This window comes from Salvelinus fontinalis, chromosome 20 (genome assembly GCF_029448725.1).
Source record: "Salvelinus fontinalis isolate EN_2023a chromosome 20, ASM2944872v1, whole genome shotgun sequence".
In the NCBI taxonomy this organism is placed as follows: domain Eukaryota; kingdom Metazoa; phylum Chordata; class Actinopteri; order Salmoniformes; family Salmonidae; genus Salvelinus; species Salvelinus fontinalis.
This window is the reverse complement of record NC_074684.1, coordinates 43,239,624-43,248,006: the sequence shown is the minus strand read 5'-3', so window position 1 is coordinate 43,248,006 and position 8,383 is coordinate 43,239,624. Positions and strand designations below refer to the sequence as shown.

Sequence of the window (8,383 nt, the reverse complement as noted above, 5' to 3'; positions counted from 1 at the left end):
CTATACTTAAGCAACATAGCTCTATACTTTAGCAACATAGCGCTATACTGTAGCAACATAGCTCTATACTGTAGCAACATAGCTCTATACTGTAGCAACATAGCTCTATACTGTAGCAACATAGCTCTATACTTAAGCAACATAGCTCTATACTGTAGCAACATAGCGCTATACTGTAGCAACATAGCTCTATACTGTAGCAACATAGCTCTATACTGTAGCAACATAGCTCTATACTGTAGCAACATAGCTCTATACTGTAGCAACATAGCTCTAACATTTATTGCTGTACATATTAGGGCGGGTCAGAGGGTAGTTTAACTTAGAATCTTAGCTTTGGGAGTTAAGGGTGGGAGTTAAAATCTCCTCTCTCTGAGCACTAGGGAGGGTTTTAACCTCCGACTTCCGGATTACAAGACCGGCGCTCTGGCGCTGAGCTACTAGGGCAGGCTCATTCAAGGGCTTTATTTTCAGCCCAGCCGGCTAATGGGGCAAGGACTAGGAAGATGGTGAAGTAAATCACAGAGGCAACTTGGCCGATAATGATGAATGGGTGTTCTACGGGCATGCCCCCAATTCAGGTGAGGATAAGTATGTCCGCTACTAGGGTTCAGAATAAGAATTGAGTTAGTGGTCGAAAGGTTAGTCCGCGCTGTTTGGAGGTGTGGAGGATTGGCACAACTATGAGGACAAGGATCGAGAATAAAAGGGCGAGTACTCCTCCTAGCTTATTGGGAATAGATCGTAGAATTGCGTAGGCGAATAAGAAGTACCATTCGGGCTTGATGTGGGGTGGGGTAACTAGGGGGTTGGCGGGCGTGAAATTGTCTGGGTCTCCTAGGAGGTTAGGCGCGAAAAGAGCTAGGGTTGTTAGGCCAAGTAATATAGCTACAAAACCTAATAGATCTTTGTACGAGAAGTAGGGGTGGAATGAGATTTTGTCAGCGTCGGAGTTAATCCCTGCTGGGTTATTGGACCCGGTTTCATGTAGAAATAGAAGGTGAAGCACTGTGGCGGCTGCAATAACGAATGGGAATAGGAAGTGAAAGGCGAAAAATCGGGTTAGGGTGGCGTTGTCTACAGAAAATCCGCCTCAAATTCATTGTACAAGGGCACCTCCTACATAGGGTACAGCAGAGAGGAGGTTTGTAATTACAGTGGCCCCTCAGAAGGATATTTGCCCTCATGGGAGAACGTAGCCTACAAAAGCTGTCATTATAGTGAGAAGTAATAATACTACCCCAATATTTCAGGTTTCTTTATATAGGTAGGACCCGTAGTATAGTCCTCGGGCGATATGCATATAAATACAGATAAAGAAGAAAGATGCTCCGTTAGCGTGGATATTTCGGATGAGCCAGCCGTAACTTACATCTCGACAAATGTGGCATACAGAGGAAAAAGCTGTCGAAATATCGGAGGTGTAGTGTATGGCTAGGAAGAGTCCGGTAAGAATTTGGGTGGCTAAACATAGGCCTAGGAGTGAACCAAAGTTTCATCAGACTGAGATATTAGAGGGGGCAGGGAGGTCGACTAGTGCGTCATTAGCAATTTTTAGGAGTGGGTGGGTTTTTCGGAGGTTGGCCATTAGGTTCTTGTAGTTGAATAACAACGGTGGTTTTTCAAGTCATTAGTTTCGGTTAAAGTCCGAGCAGGAATTATGACTTATCTTGTGTCTTTATTTCTTTTTGGGTTGGTTTTAGGGCTTGTGGCTGTTGCTTCTAATCCCGCCCCGTATTTTGCTGCCTTGGGGTTGGTTGTAGCGGCAGGCGTGGGATGCGGGGTTTTGGTCGGTCACGGGGGGTCTTTCTTATCTTTGGTATTATTTTTGATTTATTTAGGGGGGATGCTTGTAGTATTTGCTTATTCAGCGGCTTTGGCTGCTGAGCCCTTTCCTGAGTCTTGGGGGGATCGTTCGGTTTTAGGGTACGTAGTGGTATATACAGTAGGGATGGTACTGGTAGCGGGGTGGTTTTTGGGTGGGTGGTATGAAACTTCGTGGGTGGTGGTGGATGAATTTAAGGAATTTTCTGTCTTGCGGGGGGATACCAGTGGTGTGGCTCTAATATATTCTTACGGTGGTGGGATGTTAATTGCGTGTGCGTGGGTGCTTTTGTTAACACTTTTTGTGGTGTTGGAATTAACTCGGGGTTTGAGTCGTGGGGCGCTTCGAGCAGTTTAGGTTAATGTGAGTATAACGGCTAGGGCTGTTGAAAGGAAAAATAGAGTGAGGTATGTTTTAATTATGCCTTGTTGGATATTGCTTGTTGTTGTAACTATAGGGAGGTTAGTTGAAATAACTCCTTTTGGGCCGACTTTTTCAAATCATGCTTGATCCACTATCTGGGTGGCAATAGTTTGTCCTAGAGTTAAGTTTAGTTTTGGGGCCAATCGGTGTACGATGGCAGGAAAGAATCCCAGTATGTTGGAGAAGTTGTGGGTGACGAGATTGGGTGTTGTTTTAAACTGTTTAGTAGTTAGTGATGCAAGTTCTAATGCAATTAGAAGGCCTGAGATGGTAACTAGGAGGGCGGCCAATTTTAATGGAAGAGGCATGGTTATTACGGGGGTTTTTGATGGTAAGAAATTTGAGGTAATTAGAAGTCCCGCAATAATGCTTCCTCAGGCTAGTCGCTTGATTGGGTTGATGACGGAGGGATTGTTTTCATTAATAGGGGCCACAGCTGTAAAGCGGGGATGTCCCATAGAGACGAAGAAGATTACTCGGAGGCTGTAAATGGCAGTGAAAGAGGTGGCTAATAAGGTAAGAGTGAGGGCTCAGGCGTTAAGGTGAGAGGTATTTAAGGCTTCAATAATAGCATCTTTAGAAAAGAATCCTGCTAAAAATGGAGTTCCAGTAAGTGCTAAGCTTCCAATTGTAAGGCAGGATGAAGTAAGGGGGGTGAGGTTGTGTATGCCTCCCATCTTTCGAATGTCTTGTTCATCATTTAAGCTGTGAATGATTGAGCCGGAGCAGAGGAATAGTATAGCTTTAAAGAATGCGTGGGTGCAGATATGTAGGAAGGCCAATTGTGGCTGGTTAAGTCCAATGGTTACCATTATTAGTCCCAGTTGACTTGATGTAGAAAATGCGACGATTTTTTTGATGTCGTTTTGTGTTAGGGCGCAGGTAGCAGTAAATAAGGTGGTGAGGGCTCCTAGGCATAAGCAGGTGGTGAGGGCTGTTTGGTTATTTTCTATAAGAGGGTGGAGTCGAATTAAAAGAAAGATGCCTGCTACGACTATAGTGCTAGAGTGAAGTAGGGCAGATACCGGCGTAGGACCTTCTATCGCGGAAGGAAGTCACGGATGAAGTCCAAATTGCGCTGATTTACCAGTGGCGGCTAGAATGAGGCCTATGAGGGGAAGTGTAAGGTCAAGCTCTTTTGAAGAGGCAAATATTTGTTGAATCTCTCAGGAGTTAAGGTTTGTTGCGAATCATGCTATACTTAGGATAAGTCCAATGTCTCCGACTCGGTTATAAATCACAGCTTGTATGGCAGCTGTATTAGCGTCAGCTCGGGCGTGTCATCAACCAATAAGGAGAAACGATATAATGCCAACTCCTTCTCAGCCAATAAATAGCTGGAATATGTTGTTGGCGGTTACTAAGATAATCATAGCAATTAGAAATAGGAGAAGGTATTTAAAGAATCGGTTCATATTGGGGTCGGCATGCATATACCATGATGCAAATTCTAGAATAGATCAGGTTACGTAGAGGGCAATAGGGGTGAAAATAACGGAGTAGTGGTCAAATTTAAAACTGAGGTTGATGTCGAAGGTTATGGTATTTATTCATTGTCAATTAGTAACAATTGTTTCAGTCCCTTGATCTAGGAAAATAAATAGGGGGAGTAGGCTTACTATGAAAGCTGCTTTGATGGCTGTTTTTACGTGGGTGAGGGCTCAGTTTTTATGTAAGGGGGTTGGGCTTAGGGTGGTGATAAGGGGGTAAATGAGAAGTGCGAAGATAATTAAAAGGGTTGAGCTTAGGATGAGTGTGGTCGGGTGCATAGCTACTACTTGGATTTGCACCAAGAGTTTTTGGTTCCTAAGACCAATGGATGAGCTGTTATCCTTTAGAAGCACGAGTGAACCACGGGATTTAACCAAGGGAGTAGAAGATTAGCAGTCTCTAACATCAACAGATTTCTCTCGGTGAATAAGAGGATTTTAACCTCTGTCTTTAGAATCACAATCTAATGTTTTGGTTAAACTATATCTACAGAAACATCAACCTCATATAAGTTCCGGCTTTAGAATTAGGAGGACAATGGGGATAAGATGTAAAGTAATAAGTAGGTGTTCCCGGGTGTGGGTAGGTTCAAGGGCAATGATGTGGGACGGCAGGGGCCCTCGTTGAGTTATTAAGAATAGATAAAGGGAGTAGCTTGCTGTAATTAATGTGCCTAGTCCAGTGAGAAGTAGGGTTCAATATGATCAGTTAAATATTGAAGTGATGATCATCAGTTCCCCTATCAGATTCGGGAGAGGGGGGAGAGCCAGATTAGCTAAACTAGCTACGAATCACCAAGTGGTTATTAGGGGAAGAACTATTTGTATTCCGCGAGCTAGTAGTATGGTACGGCTGTGTGTGCGCTCATAACTTGTGTTGGCTAAGCAGAATAGTGCTGAGGAGGCGAGACCGTGTGCGATTATAAGGATAATTGCACCAGTGAATCCTCAGGGTGTTTGGATCATAATACCTCCTGCTACTAGTCCTATATGGCCTACTGAAGAATATGCGATTAGTGATTTTAGGTCCGTTTGACGTAGACAAATAGACCCTGTCATGATAATGCCTCAGAGGGCCAAAACAATAAATGGGTAAGCCAATTCTTTGGTTAGTGGGTCCAGTATAACTATTATACGTATCATGCCGTATCCTCCTAGTTTAAGGAGGACAGCTGCGAGGATTATAGACCCTGCGATTGGGGCTTCTACGTGCGCTTTTGGAAGTCAGAGGTGTACTCCGTACAGAGGTATTTTTACAAGAAAAGCTAAGAGACAGGCAGCTCATCATAATTTATCCCCTCAGGTTAATAGGTGTATAGGTTTCGTGTACTGGAGAGTAAATATAGATAGGGTCCCGCTGTCGTTTTGTAGGATAAGTAGGGCTACGAGGAGTGGTAGGGAGCCTGCCAAGGTATAGAATAAGAAGTAGGTGCCGGCGTTAAGACGTTCTGTTTGATTTCCCCATCGGGTGATAATGATAAGGGTAGGGAGTAGTGTGGCCTCAAATATGATGTAAAATATGATGATTTCTGTGGCCCCGAATGCTAAGATTAGAAATGTTTGAAGGGAAACTAGTAAAGAGATGTAGGTTCGCTGGCGGTTTAGGGGTTCAGGAGAGATGTGGTTTTGGCTAGCAAGGATTATAAGGGGTAATAATCAGCAGGTTAATACTAGTAAAGGTGTTGACAAGGGGTCGGTTGCTAGATAAAGGTTAGAGGAGGACCAACCGGTTTCTGATGATCACTTAAGTCAAGATAAACTTGCTAGGGCGATAATTAAACTTTGTGCGATTGATGTAGTTCATAGCCATTTTGCAGGGCTTAGTCAAATCGTTGGGATAAGCATTAGTGTGGGGATTAGGATTTTTAACATTGGAGGAGATTTAGGCTTTGGAGGCGGTCCGTGCCATGAGTTCGGGCAGTTGCTACTAGCAGGGCTAGGCCTGCGCTGGCTTCACAGGCTGAGAATGCTAGTAGAAGTATAGGAGCCACTGAGTAGCCAGTTGCTTCTATTTGGAGGGCTCAGAGGGATAGGGCAATAAATAGAGATAATATTATACCTTCTAAACATAGAAGGGCTGAGAGAAGATGGGTGCGGTGAAATGCGAGTCCTATGAGCCCTAGGATAAAGGCTGAGGTAAAGCTGAAGTGTACTGGTGTCATAAGGCGGTCATGGACTTAAACCATGGTCTTTTGAGCCGAAATCAAGGGTCTTGTTTTGGACTAACTGCCTATTCGGCTCATTCTAAGCCCCCCTGGGTTCACTCATAGATTAAGCCTAGAGTAAGGAGGGCGAGTACGGCAGTGGATCAGGCAAGTGTAAGGTTTGGGGTGGTGAGTTGGTCCCCTCAGGGTAATGGAAGGAGGAGGGCAATTTCTAGATCAAATAGGAGAAATAGGATGGCGATTAGAAAGAAGCGTAGGGAAAAGGGTAGGCGGGCGGATCCTAGGGGGTCAAATCCACATTCGTAGGGGGAGAGTTTTTCTGCGTCGGGGGAAATTTGTGGTAATCAGAAAGAAATAGTGGCTAGTACTGCGGACAATGTAATAGTAATAGCAAGGATTGTTGTAATCAAGTTCATTATCTTTCCTTGGATTTTAACCAAGACCGGGTGATTGGAAGTCACTTATACGTATTAATACTAGAAAGATTATGAGCCTCATCAGTAAATAGAGACGTACAGGAACAGTCATACGACGTCTACAAAGTGTCAATATCAGGCGGCAGCTTCAAAGCCGAAGTGATGTTCGGATGTAAAATGGTATTGAATTTGTCGTAGCAGGCAGATGGCCAGAAAGGTAGAGCCAATGATTACATGTAGGCCGTGGAACCCTGTGGCGACAAAGAAGGTAGAGCCATATACGCCGTCAGCAATTGTAAAGGGGGCTTCGTAATACTCCATACCTTGAAGGAAAGTAAAATAGAACCCCAATAAGATGGTGATAGTAAGAGCTTGGACGGTTTGTTTCCGCTCTCCTTCTATGATGCTATGGTGGGCTCATGTAACGGTAACACCGGATGCTAGAAGGACTGCAGTATTAAGAAGTGGGACTTCAAATGGGTCAAGAGTGATAATGCCTGTGGGGGGTCAGCAGCCACCTAACTCAGGTGAAGGGGCTAAACTAGAGTGGTAGAAGGCTCAGAAGAAGCCTAAGAAAAAGAATACTTCGGAGGTAATAAATAAAATTATGCCATATCGTAGTCCTTTTTGGACTGGGGGTGTGTGGTGTCCTTGGAACGTGCCTTCTCGGATAATATCGCGTCATCATTGGTACATGGTAAGAAGTAATAGAATATTTCCCATGGCGAGTAGTGTGAGTGAGTGAAAGTGGAATCAGACTGCAGTGCCTGATGTAAGTAAAAGGGCGGCAATTGCGCCGGTTAGAGGTCAGGGGCTTGGGTCAACCATGTGGTACGCGTGTGCTTGGTGTGCCATTAGACGTTTTCTTGTAAATAAAGGCTTAGGAGTAGAACAAAGACATAGGCTTGGATTATGGCAACGGCAATTTCAAGAAGGGTAAGTAGGAACAGGACAATAGAGGTTAAAATCGCTACTGTAGGTATGAGGGGTAAGAGGACGAAGGCTGCTGTGGCAATCAGTTGAATAAGAAGGTGACCCGCTGTGAGATTGGCTGTAAGTCGTACACCAAGGGCAAGGGGGCGGATAAAAAGGCTAATTGTCTCGATAATGATAAGTACCGGGATTAAAGGGACGGGGGTTCCCTCGGGTAAGAGGTGGCCGAGAGCAGCGGTGGGTTGGTTCCGCATGCCAATAATTACTGTCGCAAGTCATAGTGGTACTGCAAGACCTATATTTAGGGAGAGTTGTGTAGTGGGGGTGAATGTATATGGAAGTAGGCCCAGTATATTTAGGGTAATAAGAAATAGTATTAGGGAGGTTAGTAGAACTGCTCATTTATGACCCCCTAAGTTGAGGGGCAAAAGAAGTTGCTGAGTAAATCGGTTGATGAACCACCCTTGTAGGGTAATTAGACGATTGTTTAGTCAACGGGCGGAGGGGGTGGGGAAGAGAATTCAGGGAATAGTTAGTGCTACGGCAATAAGTGGGATGCCTAGATATGTGGGGCTCATAAACTGGTCGAAGAAGCTTAGTGTCATGGTCAGTTTCAGGGTTCAGGTTTAGTTTTTTCAGTACTTTGTGAAGTGGGCTCATTTGTAAAGGTGTGGCCGAGGACTTTGGGGGGAATAACAGTTAAGAAAACCAGTCATGAGAATACTAAAATAGCAAATCAGGGGGCGGGGTTGAGTTGGGGCATGTCACTAGGGGTGGTTGGGGGCCACCAATCTTTAGCTTAAAAGGCTAACGCTACTCCCGGTTTAGCTTCTTAGTGAGGCATCTTCAAGTATTACAGTGGATCATTTCTCGAAGTGTTCGAGTGGCACTGCTTCAACAACGATTGGCATGAAGCTGTGGTTTGCTCCGCAGATTTCAGAACATTGTCCGTAGAATACTCCAGGTCGAGAGGCAATAAAGGCTGTTTGGTTTAATCGTCCTGGGACTGCGTCTATTTTAACACCAAGGGATGGGACGGCTCAGGAGTGAAGGACGTCTTCAGCCGAGACGAGGACTCGGATTGGTGATTCTACAGGGATAACTATTCGGTGGTCTGTTTCTAGGAGGCGA

The 8,383-nt window shown here is 44.7% G+C and overlaps 3 pseudogenes; all 3 read right to left on the bottom strand.

Annotated features, from left to right (window-relative positions):
- Window positions 1-447: 447 nt before the first annotated feature.
- On the bottom strand, window positions 448-4,017 carry LOC129817850 (cytochrome b-like; annotated as a pseudogene).
- LOC129817849 (NADH-ubiquinone oxidoreductase chain 4-like) lies at window positions 448-5,610 on the bottom strand (annotated as a pseudogene).
- Window positions 5,611-6,388: 778 nt separating this feature from the next.
- Window positions 6,389-8,377, bottom strand: LOC129817851 (ATP synthase subunit a-like; annotated as a pseudogene).
- Between the last annotated feature and the right edge of the window lie 6 nt (window positions 8,378-8,383).